General features: G+C 39.3%; 1 protein-coding gene across 9 annotated transcripts in view; it reads left to right on the forward strand.

Moving 5' to 3' along the window:
• The window catches only part of EDA (ectodysplasin A), a gene marked incomplete at its 3' end in the record, with an annotated part of 486,468 nt that overhangs the window by 453,163 nt on the left and 15,260 nt on the right, over window positions 1-18,045 (forward strand). The window lies entirely within an intron of this gene.

Consider the following 18,045-nt stretch of genomic DNA (forward strand, 5'->3'; position numbering starts at 1 on the left):
TTCTTCGGTCTTTTTCCTTTGTACTTCTCTTTCCTTTTCTGTTTTGGTTCTTTTTATTTCTTTGTCTTCAAGAGTACTTATTCGTTCTTCCATTTCATCTATTCTGCTTTCATTGCTTTTCCCAGAGTTCTTTGGTTCCTCCATTAATTCTTTGATCTCCTGTGTTTCTTTTGCTTCCCCCTTTAGGGACTCAAATTCATTCTTCTGATCGTTGATTATTTGTCTCATATCATTGTTTTCCTTTATGAGTTCTGTCACTTTTTTAATCATGGCAATTTTAAATTCTCTTTCTGGAAGGCTCAGAAGTTCTTCCAAGTTACTGTCGTTGCAATCTGGGGGGTGGTTTTCTTTTTGTGGTGTGCTTTTTTCCTGAGGAGTTGCTAGGGTGTGTGTGGTTCTTCTACTCTCTAATGTCTGTTTTCTAATTTGCCATATGCATTGGGACCCTGTGTTGCTGGTTTGGCCGGCATCTTGGGTGAACTTCTCCGCTCCCCTCTACCTCCTCCAGGAGCCCTCTGTCGGTTTCTAGCAGACTTTACTGAAGAAAGGTCCCTGTTCTAAAATGCCGATGCGGGGACATACACCCCTGCATGATTGGTCTGCCCCTGACAGTGGTTTCCCGCTCCCTCTCTGGGCTTGTACTGCAGGCCAGAAGGGGCCTGGCATGGGCGAACTTCGTAGCTCACCTCTGGCTCCTCTGGGAGCCTTCTGCTGGTTTCAGGCAGTCTTTACTGAAGAAATGTCCCTGTTCTAAAATGGCGATGCGGGACGCACTCCCTGAGTGCCTGGTCTGCCCCGGCGGTGGGTTCCCGCTTCCCCTCTGGGCTCAGACTGCAGGCCAGAAAGGGCCTGGCCTGGGCAAACTTACCAGCTCACCTCTGGCTCCTGAGGGAGCCTTCTGCTGGTTTCAGGCAGTCTTTACTGAAGAAATGTCCCTGTTCTAAAATGGCCATTCAGGACGCACTCCCTGAGTGCCCGGTCCGCCCCGGTGGTGGGTGCCTGCTCCCCCTCTGGGCTTGGACTGCTGGTCAGAAGAGGCCTGGTGTGGGCGAACTTCCCAGCTCACCACTGGCTCCTCCAGGAACCTTCTGCTGGTTTCAAGCAGTCTTTTCTGAAGAAAAGTCCCTGTTCTATGGGGTTTTGGTGATTTTTTTCTGGTCACTAGGTGGCGCCAGAGATATCTCCTCGTGTCCTTGGGGAGCTGTTTTTTTCACCCTGTGGAATGGGGAACAGAGTGGGTGTGGTGGTGAAAGCCTCATCGGCTTTGGGGTGTTGTGTCTGCCTTGTGCCCCACTGTCGTGGGGAACCCACGCCCCGAATTTTGTACCCTGGGTCTCAGTTCCAAAGCCCTCAGGTGCAGGATGCAGTCTGTAGCCCTGTTCAGTGTCCGCATAAAAGGCGCCTTTTGCACCCCGCTCCCGTGTCCGGGCACCTGGTTTTTGATTACTCAGTGAGGGACATTCACCTCAGTGAGGGCCCCTGCGTGTCTCCCCGCAAGCTTAGGTCGCAGGCATGGGGACCTGGGCAGCCGCAATCCACGTTTGCTTTTCAAGCACGCCGCTTTTCTGCACAAGCTTACCGGCTGGCCTGGGGCTGTGTGTAGGTCTCTGGGAGTCTTTGTTTTTCTCTAATGGTGCCTGGAGCAGTTCGCTCACCTCCGCAGAGAATCCTGCAGGGTTCTCCACAGCTCCAGTTCACGGGGTGTGGTGGCTGCGCTCACAGTCCTGCTTGATGAGTAGTTTGTACTTGTTGGTTGTTTTAGTTTTTTTTTTTGTTTTTTTCCTCTTTTCTGTTGGTCAGAGAGTGCCGACTTTGTGTGTGGGGGAGGGTAGCTGGGTTCTGAGCTTTCCTCCCTTCTAGTCCTCTTTGATGGCAACTTTCTTCTTCGGGTAGTTTGCTGGAGTCGTCCGTTTATCTTCCATGTCCCAGTTCTCACTGGGACCTGCCGATTTTCCTCCCTATTAACTTTTTTTAATGGGAGATCTTACTAGCAGTGTTTCCTCACCACCATGTTGATCCACCTCCTCTGTAGTCTTCAATTATCTTCTTGAATAATTTCTCTGTTCCTTTGTCTTTCTTCTCAAAATCTGGGATTCCTATGACTTTTATATTTTCTTTCCTCATGGTGTCAGATAGTTCTCAAATGTGTTTTTTCTTCATTCTTTTTTCTTGGTACTTCGCTATCCTTTTCTTTTTTTGATTCTTTTTATATCTGTATCTTCAAGAGTACTGATTTGTTTCTTCATTTCTTCCATTCTATTTTCATGGCTTTTCCCAGAATTCTTGAGCTCTTTTGCTAATCTCTGGATATCCTCCATTTCCTTTACTTTCTTCCTCATTTCATTGATCATATTCTTATCTCTTTCTACATTTTCTCTTAAATCTTTAATTGTTTTCATTATGGCCTTTTTGAGTTCTTTGTCTGTTAGGTGGAGATATTCTTCCATGTCCATATTATCAGGTTCTGGAAGCTGCCCTTCTTTCTGTGGTTTATTCTTCCCTGAAGGGCCTGCTTGATCATTTGTATTTTTCCTTCTTCCCATTGTTAACCTTTGGCTTTGCTCTGTTAATAGTGTCCCTGTACCACTGGTGTTTGTGGGCATGACTTCTGATTTCTCTTGCTGAGGCGAGGATGTGTCGGCCTTGTGTCTGAGTCACTGTGGCTGGGTACATGTCTGGACATTCTTCTATTATGGGAAGTGTTGTTCTGAGCTGTGTTTTGCACCAGGAGCCCCTGCTTTTCCAGTCCCTACTGCATAGGATGGATCTGACATCTCAGCTTATGGTAGTCAAGAGTCTTGTGTGGAGTACAGCACCTCCAGACACACACTAAAGCCAAGTCCACTGGGAGGAGCCTGCAGACTGGGAGGGATGTATTTCTCTGTTGACCTGCTCAGTCCCTCTACATATGTTTCAGAAGACTACCAGGATCAAGAGAATAAAGAAAAAAGAAAAAAAGAATAATAAGTGAGAGAAGGGATGAGAGGAAAGAGGAGGATGATACGGAAATGTAAAAGTAATGAATGTGAGAAAAGAAAGAAAGGGCTAGATAGGGGGCTAGAGGAAAAAGGAGGAGGAGGGAATGTAGCAGAAAGTGGAGAGAAAGACGTGATGGTAAAGTTGAAGGGGAATAAGAAGAAAATAGAAGAATCAGAAAGTACAAATAGTGTAGAGGGAAACAAATAGCAGACTACCAACTGATCAATAAACAAACCGACACACAAACAGATGGGGGGAAAATTGCTTCTCAGGACTCTGATGGCTCACAGTGAGCTAGTCATTGCTGTTTTAGTCTGGTCCACTGGGGAGTGCTGTAGGGCTGAGTAGGATAGTCTCCCAGGGAGGATAAAAAGAAAAGAAAAGATAGGCACAAAAGTGTGTGGAATGTACTGCAGCTGTGGCTGTGGGGGGATCGGCACTCTTTCTGAGCCTGTGAGGTATTTGGGTGGGTGATGGGGCTCCTACAGCCTCCTTCACCTGAGGGCTTGGGCTGCCAAGAGGTCTCTGATGTAGGTACCAGCCCTATGAGGCTCCCCATGATGTCATTCCAGCTGGTAAGTGCAACCAACTGGTTTAATGGTCCTGCTGGTCTCCAGGAGAGGGAAAGGAGAGAAGTGCCACAACAAAGGGGCTTGCACCCAGCATTGTATGTTTGTGGGGAAGCCCTGTTTACCCACCTTTCATTGTTGGGACTCCTCTGATGTCTCAGGATTCTCCTGGCCTCCTGTCTTCAAGCTTTTCCTCCCTTCTAGATGTGGTGGGCTGACATTGTGGAAGAGGGAAGGGAGAAGAGTTCCGATGATTTTCTCTCTTCCCTTCCCAATCTTCACAAATTCCCTTGGCATCTGGCCAACTCACCAAGTTGCCAAGTTTGTCTAATGTACCCAGGTCCCACCAGGAACTCGATGTTATTTCTCCCTATCAGATGCTTTTTATGAGAGAACTTGAACCTAGCATCCCTTCACCACCTTGTTGATGATGTCTTCTCAAGTCATAGAAAAGTTTAATAATAACATATATACCTCCTCTATACATAGAAAAGAAGCAAGATCTTAAATAGCTTGAATAGCTTCCCTAGGACAAGGGAGGTTGAAGGAAGAAAGGGAAAGTCAATTTGGGCATTTACTGGGAAAAGTGGTTCTTCTGCCTTCTCCTGGGAAAAGACGTAAGGGAGTTAGGTCTTCCTGGAATAAACCCTTACTGACTGAAAAGAGAAGAAGTTTAGATGTAAACATCAAAAGTAACTTCCACCAAGCCTTTTGAAAAGCCCTTCTATGAAACAAACCTCTTGCCAAAGACATGTTTGGGAATGGCAGATTTTATTCCCTTGTGGTTCTGCCTTTGGAACTTCTCAAGAAGTTCTACAATTCAGAAGTTGAGTTGATCAGTTATTTTATAGAACCAATCTCTTAGTTCAAAGAATAAGTAAGTCCAATTAAAAGAGTTGTGTCCAATTTTTGGAGGCCTTCTTGTAGGTGGATCCAAAATTAAGTCTATATTTTGCATGCCATAAGAGATGTTTCCATTGGACCTCCCCGGTGGCACAGCAGTTGAGCGCTGGGCTGTGAAGCTGCCTGCAGCCACTGCAGTGTTGTTTCGATCCCCGGCCACCGGGTGAGGGTCCCACATGGCGTGCAGACCCCCCCTGCCGCCCGCTGCTCCCCTCAGCAGTGTACTTGGTCTCTCTGCCTGTTCTGCTCTCCACTCTGGCTCTGGTGAATTCTCTCACCACCACCACCCCCCCCCCCCGACCCCCGTGCTTGTGACTGTACCCAGTGCTTGTATAAATAAATAAATAAATCTTTTTTTTTTTTTTAAAAAAAGATGTTTCTATTAAAATGGGGAGGAAAATGGTTAAAGATTGAGACAAACCACAAGTTCAGTTGGGAATCCTAAGGGAAGCCAGTTGACATTTCTAGATATTGGAGATTAAAGCATGTTCAGATGGGGTGAAGGCAGGCAGTGGGTTCCTCGTTTGCAGTTTGCTAATATTGCATATTTAGGAAAACGGCAAAGTTCATGTATAGGCATAGCCATCTTGATGGTTTCTCCAAAGTTGACAAAGTTCTCCATTTCCAACTTCTGTCGTTTCAGAAAAATACAATTTTAGTTTTCAATAAATCCAAACCAAAAATTTAACTGGGAATGTTAGCTTGGAAATTAATAGTCAATTATTAGAAAAATTTAATAGCCATTTCAGTTCACAGGTAAAAATCAAAAACCTGAGAATGACTAAGAAGACCAGAATCTGGTATTTTAAAAAAAAAATATATCTTTCTCCACCTTCACTCCAGTTCTACCAATAATTACAGTAAAACTCATTTACGAAATCTAGTTCTAATAAATTTGTCCAATTTGTTTTTGATAAGCACAATAAAAGCAAAATGTAACCTTAAGGATTTTTTATCTGCTTCACTGGAACTTTTCATGAGTGATATTGAGCTCTCAACAGTAAGCCTCTCAGGACACAGGACTGTGCCAAGGTCTCATTGTATTTTTGGGTAAACTCCTCTTTTTCTCAATGTCCTAAAATGTTGAGGTTTATAGGTCTGCCAAGAGATTACCATCCTTAGCCTATCCCTGATAGACCTGGAACCCTGAAAGCAATTCATTCAGTCATTCAGACTTTCAAGGCTCTAAGTTCAATCTGAATTCCTGAAAGAAGTCTGGTCTCAATTATGACATTCCAATCAAATATTTAACAATACAACCATGTTTCCAGTAGTCTAATGTACAGAAAAAGAAGAGTATCATTGGATTTATGCAAATAGACACATTGCCATATAAAATACCAGTACTAAAAGTTCACATTTTGAGCAGTCAGAGAAGGTGAAAACAAATGTTCCTGTTCTGCTCACAAAAAGACTTAACTTACCATTGTTTCAGATCTCCAAAATCAGAATTTTCTGGAAAAAGAAAAACAAAAATATTTCAAACAAAAATCATTAAAAATGATATCTGTCTTCCATAGTTCAGTCCATGTACAAAATCTTAAATCTCTTGTTAGCAATTATGAGTCCAGTTTTTTTCCCCATAAGCTCTCCAATTTTTTTTATTTATAATTCCATGACAAACCTATAGTTCTAGAGTATTTGTCAGAGTCTTTCCCCTGTGAATTTCTCTGAATACAAATCAGAGTAAATAGCATTTGTATATGGCAAAAGATTTTTTTATAATTAATATTGGGTTACATTACTTGTGTTTCAGAGGTATAGGATCTCCCCCCTCAGCACCCACGACCAATCCCAGAGTCCCTTGTGCTCCCTCCCCACTTGGTTCTCAGCCCTCCCTTTTCCTCTGCCTCTCTGGTAGCTTCAGTTCTATAATAAGCTTTCTAGGGTCTGTGGTTAGCTTGGCTTTTGCTGACCCTTTGTTTGGTATTTCTATATTCCAAATAGAAGTGACACCATCTAGTATTTGTCTTTCTCCTTCTGACTTATTTTGCTTATCATTATCCTCTCCATTTCCTTCCACATTGCCATAAGTGACAGGAGTTTATCTTTTTTGATCACTGAGTAGTATTCCATCATGTATATACCCACACCTTCCTGATCCGTTCATCTATATTTGGACATTAAAGTTATTTCCATAGTTTGGCTATTGTAAATAGTGCTGCCATAAACATAGGAGTGCATGTTTCCCTTCAATGAGTAATTTTGTGTTCTCTGGGTAGATACCTAGGAGGGAAATTGCTGGGTCATATGGTAGATCCATTTTTAATATTTTGAGTAACCTCCATACTGTTTTCCATAACGGCTGAACCAGTCTATGTTCCTGCCAACAGTGTAAGAGAATTTCTTTTTCTCCGCATCCTAACCAACACCTGCTCTTTCTGGTCTTTTTGATACGGGCCATTCTCAGAGTTGTGAAGTATTATCTCATTATGGTTTTGATTTGCATTTCCCTGACAATAAGTGATGATGTGCTTTAAAAAAAAAAAGAGATTCATTTGTTTATTCATACAAGCACTGGGTACAGTCAGAAGCGCGGGAGGGTGAGAGAATTCACCAGAGCCAGAGCAGGGAGCAGAAGAGGCAAAAGGACCGAAGTACACGGCTGAGGGGAGCAGTGGGAGGCAGGAAAGGTCTGCGCACCATGTGGGACCCTCGCTCTGCGGCTGGGGATCGAACCGGCGCTGCAGAGGCTGCAGGCAGCTTCGCAGCCCAGCGCTCAACCGTTGTGCCACTTGGGGAGGCCCGTGATGATGTGCTTTTTTTCATGTGCCTGTTATGTACATGTATATCATCTTTGGCAAAATACCCGTTTAGTTCTTCTTCCCCCCCTTTTTTTGATTGAATTATTTATTTTCTTCTTATTGAGTTTTATAAGTTCTTCATAGGTGTTGGATATTAGACCCTTGTCAGGTATACAGTGAACAAATATTTTCTCCCATTCTGTAGGGTATCTTTTTGTTTTGTTAGCAACATCATTTGATGTACAAAAGCTTTTTAGTTTAATGTAGTCACAATACTTTATATTCTCTTTTGTTTTCCTTGCTGCTGGAGATTAATCCATAGATATCTGAAGCTTATGTCATGAAGGCTTTGCCAGTTTTCTTCTATGCATGTCATGGTTACAGGTCTTATATCCAAGTCTTTTACCCACATTGGCTTAATTTTTTGTGTATGATATAAGATAGTCTACTTTCATACTTTGCACACAACTGTCCAGTTTTCCCAGTACCACATACTGGAAAGGCTTTTCTTGCTACAGTAAATATTCTTGGTTCCTTTGTCATGGGCTAGCTGTCCATATAGATGTGGGTTTATTTCTGGACTCTTTATTCTATTCCATTTTTCTGTGTGTCTGTTTTTGTTCCAGGATGATACTGTTTTGATTATTACAGCTTTGTAGTATGTTTTGAAATCTGAGAGTGTGATACCATCACTTTTTCTTTTTTGTCATAATTGCTTTTGGTTATTTGGGATCTTTTATAACTCCATATGAATTTCAGAAATTTTTTTCTATTTCTTTGAAAAATGCCATTGAAAATTCGATAGTGATTGCATTGATTCTGTATATTGGTTTGGGTAGGATGTCCACTTAGACAGTGTTTATTCTTCTAATCTATGAGCAGGGAATGTGTTTCCATTTCTTTGTGTCCTCTTCTCTTTGTTTTAACAATCTTTTATTGTTTTGTTTTGGTTTTGTACATATCTTTCACATACTTTAAGTTTATTCCTAGGCATTTAATTCTGTTTGGTATTGTTGTAAATGGGATTGCTTTCTTAATTTCTTCCTCTTCTAGTTCATTGTCTGCATATAGGAAGGCAACTGATTTTTGTGCATAGATTTTGGAGCATGCCACTTTGATGAACTGATTTATTGTTTCTATAGATTTTTAGTGGTATCTTTAAGGTTCTCTGTGTATATTAGCATGTTGTTGACAACTAATGATAACCTTACTTTTTCTATCACAATTTGGGTTCTTTTTATATATTTTCCTTGTCTAATTGCTCTAGCTAGGATTTCCAATGTTATGTTAAATAGTAGTGGTGAAATTGGACATTCTTGTCTTAAACTAAACCTTAGTGTAAAAGCTTTTTATTTTCCACCATTGAGAATGATGTTAGCTTTGTGTTTATCTAATGTGGCCTTTATTATGTTGAAGTATGTTCCATTAATCCCCACTTGTTCTAGGACTTTCATCATAAATGGATGTTGAGTCTTATGAGATGCTTTCTCAGCATATATTGATATGATCACATGGTTTTTATCTTTCTGTTTATTGATGTGATAAATCATGTTGGTTGACTTTTGGACATTGAGTCACCCTTGTGTCCCTGGTATAAAATCCCACTTGGATGTGGTGTATTATCCTTTTACTGCATTGTTGAATTTTAGTTTGCTAAGATTTTGTTGAGGATTTTGGGATCTATGTTCATTAGGGGAATTGGTCTGTAGTTTTCTTTTGTTATGATGTCTTTTGTCTGGTTTTGGTATCAGCGTGATGTCCTTACAAAATATGTTTTGAAGCAGTCGCTCTTCCTCAATTTTTTCAGAGTTTGAGCAAGATACATATTAGCCCATTTTTGAGGGTTTGGTGGAACTCACTGGTGAAACCATCTGGACCTGGACTGTTTGTTTTTTGTTTTGTTTTGTTTTGTTTTTTTGGTGGAGGGGAGATTTTAATTACTGTTTCAGTTTACTTGCTTGTAATTGATCTGTTCAAATTTTTTATTTCTTCCATGTTTAGTCTTGGATGATTGTATATTTCTAAGAATGTGTCCCTCTCTTCTAGGTTATTGAACTTACTAGCATATAAATATTCATAGTAAACTCATAATCCTCTGAAATTTTCTGAGATGTCTGTTGTTACTTATCTTCATTCATTTCTGATCCTATTGGAGATTTTTCTCCTTTTCTTTGTGAGCTGAGCTAGAAGTTTGTCTATTTTGTTTTTGTTGTTTTTTTTTCCTAAAACCATCTTTTTAGTTTGATTAACCTTTTAGACTATCTTTTTTATTTCTATTTTATTTCTGCTCCAATTTTTATTATTTGCTTCCTTCTACTGGACTTACGTTTTGTTTGTTCTTCTTTTTCTAGTTCCTTAAGGTAGAAGATAAAATTGTTTATTTGCATTCTTTCTTACTTCTTGATGTGGACCTGTGTTGCTATATACTTCCCTCTTAGTACTGCTTTTGCTGTGTCCCATGAGTTCTGGGAGGTTGTTTCCTCATTGTCATCAGTCTCAAGGTATTATTTCATTTCTTTTTTTATTTCCTTATTAACCTAATAGTCTCAAAATATTAGAGTTTTTTTCCTCTTTTCTTTTTGTGGTTTATTTCTTTCTTGATACCTTTGTGGTTAGAGAAGATAGATAGTATGATTTCAGTCTTCTTGAATTTGTTGATGCTGTCTTGTTACCCAATATGTGATCAGTCCTGGAGAATAGCCTATGTGCACTTGGGAAGAATGTTTGTCTACCTCTTTTAGTGTGCAATGCTCTATAAATGTCTATTGAGCCCATGAGCTCTAATTCTTTGTTTAAGGGTATTATATCCTTATTTATTCTCTGTCTGGTTGATCTGTCAATTTTTGAAAGTGAAGTGTTGAAGTCCTTTGACACAAATGTGTCTCATTTGGTATATATATAGAGATAGTGATAGAGATATATATAGATGAGTGTATTTCTTCTGGTATTGTTGATGTATTGTTCCAGTATTATATAGTGTCCATCCCTGTCTCTTCTTACCTTTTTTTACTGGAAATCTATATTATCTAAGTATAGCTGTCTCTGCCTTCCTTTGGGTCCCATTCACTTGTAGAATATTTTTCCAACCCTTTACCCTTAACCTATATTTATCTTTGGAGCTCAGGTGTGTTTTCTATAGACAGCAGAAAATTGGATTTTGTTTTTTGGTTTATTTATTTATTTGTTTGTTTGTTTGTTTATATAAGCACTGGGTACAGTCAGAAGCGCGGGAGGGTGAGAGAATTCACCAGAGCCAGAGCGGAGAGCAAAACAGGCAGACTGACGAAGTACACTGCTAAGGGGAGCAGCGGGCTGCAGGAGAGGTCTGCGCACCATGTGGAACCCTCGACGGCCAGCCGGTGATCGAACCAGCACTGCAGAGGCTGCGGGGAGCTTCCCAGCCCAGCGCTCAACCTCTGCGCCACCAGGGAGGCCCTGTATTTTGTTTTTTAATCCAACCAGATACACTGTGTTTTTAATTGTGTAATTCAGTCCATTTACATTAGAGTGATTGTTGATTTATGAAGAGCTGCTATTCCCATTTTGACTTTACTTCTGTGGTTATATTTCCTTCTTCTCTTCTTTGTGCATATTCTCATCTTCTAGGTAGATACTAGAATTCCTTTCAAAATTTCTTAGAGGCAGGGGTCTAGTGTTTGCATATCCCTTCAGCATTTGTTTGCCTGAGAAAGCCTTTATTACCCCCTCATATTTGAAGGAGAACCTTTTGACATAGAGTATTCTTGACTGGCAATTTTATCTTTAAGTATTTTGACTACATCATTCCACTCTTTCCTTGTCCACAGTGGTTCTTCAGAGAAATCCAATGTAAGCCTGATCTGGGTTCCCTTATATGTTATCTGCTTCTCCCCTCTAGCCAGCTTCAATATTCTTTCTTTGTATTGCATTCTTGATAGTTTCACTAGTATGTGTCTTGTGTTGGTCTCATTTTGTTATGGCACCCTGATGTACTTTTAGTACATGGATTTGGTACATGTATTTTTTAAAAATATATATATTTATTTATTTATTTATTTATTTATATATGCAAGTACTGGAGTACAGGCCAGAGGTGTGGGTGGGGGGGGTGAAAGGATTCACCAGAGACAGAGTGGGGAACAGAATGGGCAGATTGACTGAATTACACTGCTGAGGGGAGCAGTGGGCGAGTCAGGAGAGGTCTACTGCACCATGTGGGTCACCTCCCTGGTCGGGGATCAAATTTGTGCTGCAGTGGCTACAGTTAGCTTCATAGTGCTGTGTCTTAACCCCTTGGATATATATATTTAGTACATGGATTTGCATATTTTATTTCTTCTCCATGATTGGAAAGTTTTCCTCTATTATGTCTTTTTTTTTAAGATTTGTTTATTTGTTTGTTTATTTGTTTGTTTGTTTGTTTGTTTATACCAGTTTATTTATTTATTTATACCAGTGCAGTCAGAAGCGCAGGAGGGTGAGAGAATTCACCAGAGCCAGAGCAGGGAGCAGAGCAGGCAGAAGGACCGAAGTACACTGCTGAGGGCAGCAGAAGAGGTCTGCGTGCCATGTGGGACCCTCCTCTGGTGGCCGGGGAGCAGCCGGGGATCGAACCGGCACAGAGGCCACGGGCAGCTTCGCAACCCAGCGCTCAACCACTGCGCCACCGGCGAGGCCCTCTATTATGTCTTTTAATGAGTTATCACTTCCCTGTCTCCTCTTTCTTATATTGCCTTTACTCATGGATTTTGATAACTCCTGAAATATTTACTTTTTTCTACTTATCTATCATTCTTCTTCCAACTGAATTCTTTTTGTATTTTCATCCTTAAGGTTGCTGATTCAATCTTCCATTTGATCTATTATACTTCAATAGCTCTCTCCAGAATTTTTTAAATTTCCTCTATTAATCTTTTTACATCCTGCAACTCTGTTTATTCTTGTTTAAAACTTCAATTTCTTTCTTCTGCTCATTAAATTCATTCCTCAGGGCATTCTTTTTTTTCTGAGCTTTCTTTAATTTCTGTGAATTTCTTTATCATGGATATCTTGGATTCTTTGTATATTATTGGAAGAAAATGTCTTCCATGCCCATGTGATTTTGTTATAGAGATTTATAGAATTCCCCCTCAGGGCTCCTATTGCCATTTGTGGTCCTGTTACCCATTACTTTCTGAAAATTAAGGATGGAGAGCTTCCACTTTTCCAGTAGATGGTGATGCATGACAGGGCGAGCTAATGTATAATTGGGTCTTCTGTGAATGGAGGGAATCCTATGGGGGCCTATCATTTTGGGGATTGCTGCTCAGTGGTGCTGGTTTGTCCATGTTGTTGTTCCTTTTCTTTGTGACTCAGACCAGAGTCCATTGTTTACAAGTTGGGCTTCTTATACAACCCTGGTGTGTGCCAACATGGACTCAGTTTATCTATTTGGTACCATTTCCACCCATATGTACCAGTTCCAGGGAGAACTGGGTGGATTTATTGCACCTTTCTGAGCTTTTTTTCACATCTCTGGGGTTCCCTGTCTACCTGGCTCCCTACAGTCTTCATACCCATCTTCCCCTTCAACGTTCAGCTTTCCCATCCCTGGTGCATATATGAACCTGTTTCTTTCCTGACGTACAGTTCTCCCTCCACTCACCCTTTGTCCTTTTTAAGATGAAATTTGTCCATGTCCCTTCTGTTGTGCTCTGTAACAATTGTGAGGTACTCCAGTTTCAGCCCCCATCATGCTGTCTTCTGGCTATCTGAACTTCTTGGTTTATTTTCCCCCATAGGTAAACAAGGACTTCACTCTGACACCATCTTTACCAGAACTGGCAAGAAGACTTTAATATGACCATAATTAGATCTGATCATAACGCAAATTGATAAGGAAGTTTGCTCTATTTTGTGACATAGAGTATTTTGGAGTAATAATCAGAATTGACCAGTAATATTACACCAGTACATGTTAGACTTAAAGTTTAACATGATTTCTAGAATACTCCTATTAATTCACATACATGCTAAATGGGTTTAACATTTCTCGTTATATGACAACGCTTCTTATGAAATTCCAATATTCCAAATTAGCCCATTGCTGAATCATATGGTAAAAGTATGTTTATTTTTGTTAAGAAACCGCCAAGCTGTATTTTTCTGAGTTTTCTTTTATTTCTGTTTATATAACATTTCTGTTTATATGACATGTGATTAGCGTTAGGTCTGTGTCTAGATTAATTTTATTTGTATGTAAAAAGGTAACTTTACCATTTTACATCCCCACCAGCAATGAATGAAGTTCCACATCTTCACAAGCACTTGGGGTTGTCAGTGTTCCAGATTTGTCCGTTAGATGTGTTATAGTATCTCATTTGTGTTTCCCTAATGACATGTGATGTGGAGTATCTTTCTTATATGCTTGCAACCCGTATATATTCTTTGGTGAAATGTCTGTTAAGGTCTTTACCCATTTTTCAATTGTTTTTTTTTTTCTATTGTTAGAGTTCTTTGTATATTTTTGGATAATAATTCTATATGAGTTATGTCTTTGCAAATATTTTCTCTCAGTCTGTACCTTTTCTTTTCATTCTCTTGACATTGTTTTTCACAGAACAGAATTTTTCAATCTTAATGAAGTCCAGCTTATCACATTTCTGTGGTGCTGTATCTAAAAAGTCATTGTCACACCCAAGGTCATCTAAGATTTTTTTATGTTACCTTCTAGGATCTTTTAGTTTTGCACTTTGCATTTAGGTCTGTGATCCATTTTAAGTTAACTTTTTTTTTAAACGTTTTTTTAAAAGATTTATTTATTTATTTATACAAGATTTATTTTATTTATTTAGACAAGAACCGGGGTACAGGCCAGATGCGTGGGAGGGTGAAAGGATTCACCAGAGATAGAGCGGGGAACAAGAAAGGCAGATGACTGAAATACACTGCTGAGGGGAGCAGCGGGCACAGCAGGAGAGGTCTGTGGACAGCTTCACAGTGCAACCACCTGCGCCACCGCCACCGGGGGAGGCCCATTTTAAGTTAACTTTTGTGATTAGCATAAGGTCTGTGTCTAGATTAATTTTATTTGCATGTGGATGTTCAGTTGTTCTAGCACTATTTGTTGAAACAACTCTTTTTGTTCCATTGGATTACTTTTGCTCCTTGTCAAAGATCAGTTGACTATATTTGTGTGGGTTAACATTTCCTTTTTATTCTTTTTTAGAGTTTTCTTCTTTTTGCCTATATTACCCATCTTTTCTTCTATGCTGTCCAATTTTTCTATTAGGACCCTTAGCATATTAATCATTAGTTACTTTAAATTACAGCTCTGAAAATTCCAAAATCTCTGTCACAAGTCTGCTTCTGATGCTTGGATTGTCTCTTCAGACTATATTTTTAACCTTTTAGTATGCCTTGCAATTTTTGGCTGAAAATTGGACATGCTGTAATGGGTTTAACTAACTGAGGCAGATGGGCCTCTAGTTGGAAGGTTTTCTGTTTATCTGATGAAGAGTTAATCTGTGTTTACTGTTTGCTTAGCTGTGGTGTCAGAGGCTACAATTTCCTCTGTTGTTCTTGATTTAGTCTCCTTTTGTTGTTTTTGGGTGGCCCTGGAGATTCCTTTTGTAGGCTCTGAAATTTCCAGCTCTCTTAGCTGTAATCCCATCATTATTAAACAGGAAAGACCTGTTGATATGGAAATAAAGTATGAGGAAAGGGGACAAGTTCTATAGTCCTACGATTAGATCTTGATCTTTAGGTGTCCCTGAGTTGGTTATTTCCTCTCCTCCAGGTCAGTTAGGCTCTGGAAAAACCCCAGTTAGGATCTGATAAAATTGTTTTCCTTGTTAAGGACAATAGAAAGGTCTGAGTATATTTCAGAGTGGATATTTTCTGCTTACCGCAGGGGAATTTTTCTCCAGTCTTCACAGTGAGAATCTAATAGGGCTCATGAAGATGAAATTCATTAAAGGGGTAAGACTGGATGCCTTAAATATTTTAGCTTGTACACTAGTCCATACTAAACCTCTGGCAATCTGTCAATTATAAATTTTAAGTGCTCTTACTGATACTGGCTTTAGCTACAGGCCTCTACTTCTGGTAAGCTGTGATTCTCTGTATCCACCTGTCTGTCTCTTCCTCTTTTAAAACAGCAAGTTTGCCTTGTGACCCTAATTCTATGGATAGACTTAAGAACTGTTAATTTTAAGTTGTTAGCCTCTTCCTTGCTGTGAGTATGGGAGTGATGATTTCCAGGCTTTTGACATGTCAAACCAGAAACTAGAAGTACATTTATTTCTAAATTTTAAAAATACCTCTAATAAAACATGTATTTATCTTTTTGAAGTTTCAGCCTAATCCGAAACACCTATGGGCTACATGACCTTGTGCAATATATTGAACCTATATTTATAAAATAAACACACTAATATCTACTTTGTAAGATCTAAATGGCACATCTATATTCAACTTATATGTCTGTGTATACACACACTCATATCAGTTATCTTTAGTTACTATGTCATTTATCCTCATCAGAACCCAAGACTTTAAATAGAGACGAGTATATAGTGTTCCCTAATTTAGCAGATAAAGTATGTAGTATTCCCTAATTTAGCAGATAAAGAATCATTAAAAAACTATCACTTGCTTTGTGGTCAGTTTGTGGTTGAGTCAGCACTAGAATCTGGCTAGACCCTTTTTTTTAAAGACCCCCTTTTTGTAGTGTCAGACAGTGAATTGCCTGCCCATATTGATTAAAATCTATCAGATATCAAGTTTACTCCTGTTGAAACAGTCCCAGGGACTGCCCAGCTGTCTGGCCCAATCCGATGCATTTGTAGGGTTTTCCTGCAGAAAGCATAACCATTACAAATAAAGAGAATTGGAATGATAGAGAAATGCAGCTTGTTACCATAGAAATAGACATGTGACAGTGGAAGTGTTCTGAATAGGTATGAAAAAGTTTCAGGAACAAATAGAGAAAAATAAGTTAATATATCTAAAAGGTTCTAGAACTCAAGAGAGGTTACTTTTCTCTCTCTAAGTCAACATGCTCAGATCTAGTACAGAACAGCTCTATTTCCTTGGCATTTTCTCTCTGGAAGCTGGAAAACTACAAAGGCCTCTAGAAAGAAATAGATATGCCAGATACAGAGTCAATGCTTAGAGCTTCATGTTGAAACTCATAAGAATTATTCACTAGCCAAAGTGAGGCATATCAGAACAAGAAGGAACTCTTATACTGCTGAGATGATGCACTGATTAGCATTTGTGGGTAATGTAATACAATCTAATCACAATCTTAGATATACTTTTTACAGCCTTATTTTTTCTCAAGGGATGATACTATGTAGAACTTCTCTGAGAGCTTTTCTGTGACACAAAATGAAGTGGAAGAAAGGACTTACGTTGAGCGCTTCTTGCTCTCAGCACTCTTCACATTCATGGTCATTTAGGATTTTTTTTTTTAAATTTAATTAGCTGCATACTTAGTAGTGTATACCCAAATCTAATTAATCTATTTAGATTAATTAAAGATCTAAATCTAAAAAACAGAATCCTAAAAAGAACTAGAAAAAATATAAGCAGTTATCTATATAATTCTGGTATATCCATATTTTAAAATGACAATATAGAAATATAGTTATTGACATAGAAAAAAAGTTGTCATACATTTTTATTTGATCTTATTAAAATACATATTTAGATATGAAAATTCTAGATAGGAATAAAATGTTAATGGTTATTTGTACATTGTTATTATAAGCTATTGTCTCCTTTCTGCTCCCCCTTTTTATGTATATATGTATACCCATATATATTTATGTCTGTGTAATGAGTATTTCTGGTATAAAAATAATAGAAGTTAAAACACATTTGAACTTCTCTTTCCCTCTTTTTACTTATGGATTTAGGTCATATTTCCTCCAGGAATTTTGGTGTGTGCATTTATTTTTTAGTTATAATTTCTTACCTTTCCCCTCTTTAGTATATTCCTATCCAAATATTCTTTGAGAATAGATTGTATTTCATTATTTGTTATGCATACCTTCCACAGGCATGCTCAGTAAGGACCAGTAGTTTGTTGGTAGTCTGATTTCCTCAAAGACTACGTTGAAGTTTGATGTAGCAGTGCTAAACCTTTAACCAGTGGAAATGATCAGAAACTTAGGGTTATTTGTCTAAAAAGCCAATTTGTCGAAAGAGCAATATGGCTTCAATAGCCATTATCCTGATGCTTTCCCAGGCTGAAGTAGCTGACGGGCTGAGGTAGCTGACTGGTAGCTGGGCTTTTTTGTATAAATCCTTCCCCGAAACTCATGTTGAAGGAGGTGACCCTTCTCAAGTTGAGTTGCTGCCACTTAGTCAGTAGTTTCTGTGCTTCCTGGTTGTACTTTTCTGCCAGAACCTCCATGTTTTTAAAAAACATAATGGATAGGTAGGAAGGAAAGTAGACAGAAGACTAGGAGGAGAGGAAAGGGAGGAAAAAAAGAGGCTAAGCAAATGGAGAGTCATGACCTTAAAGGGTAGTAGGTTGCTGAAGCCAACCTAAAGACATCCCCTGCCTATAATAATACCTACTGTTGCACATGAAACTACTTTGCCCGGGAAGTCTATACAGGCATTGGTTTTTCCAGGGACGTTTTGAGCTTCGACGGCCACACTGGCAACCCTCCAGATTAAAGACTTGATTAACTTTGATTGTGCCAGCTGAGATAGAGCCTCTGATAGAGCCTGCTCTTTTAGATATCATTGTTGCAAGGATGAAGTCAAATGATAGATAGCGGTAGGTTTTTTTATAAAATAAAATAATATGCAAACACTTGATGTTCCTTTTGTAAGCTCCTGAGGGCACTGACAGTGGTTTAATGTTGTCCAATGGT

This window comes from Talpa europaea (assembly GCF_964194135.1).
Source record: "Talpa europaea genome assembly, chromosome: X".
Classification (NCBI taxonomy): Eukaryota; Metazoa; Chordata; class Mammalia; order Eulipotyphla; family Talpidae; genus Talpa; species Talpa europaea.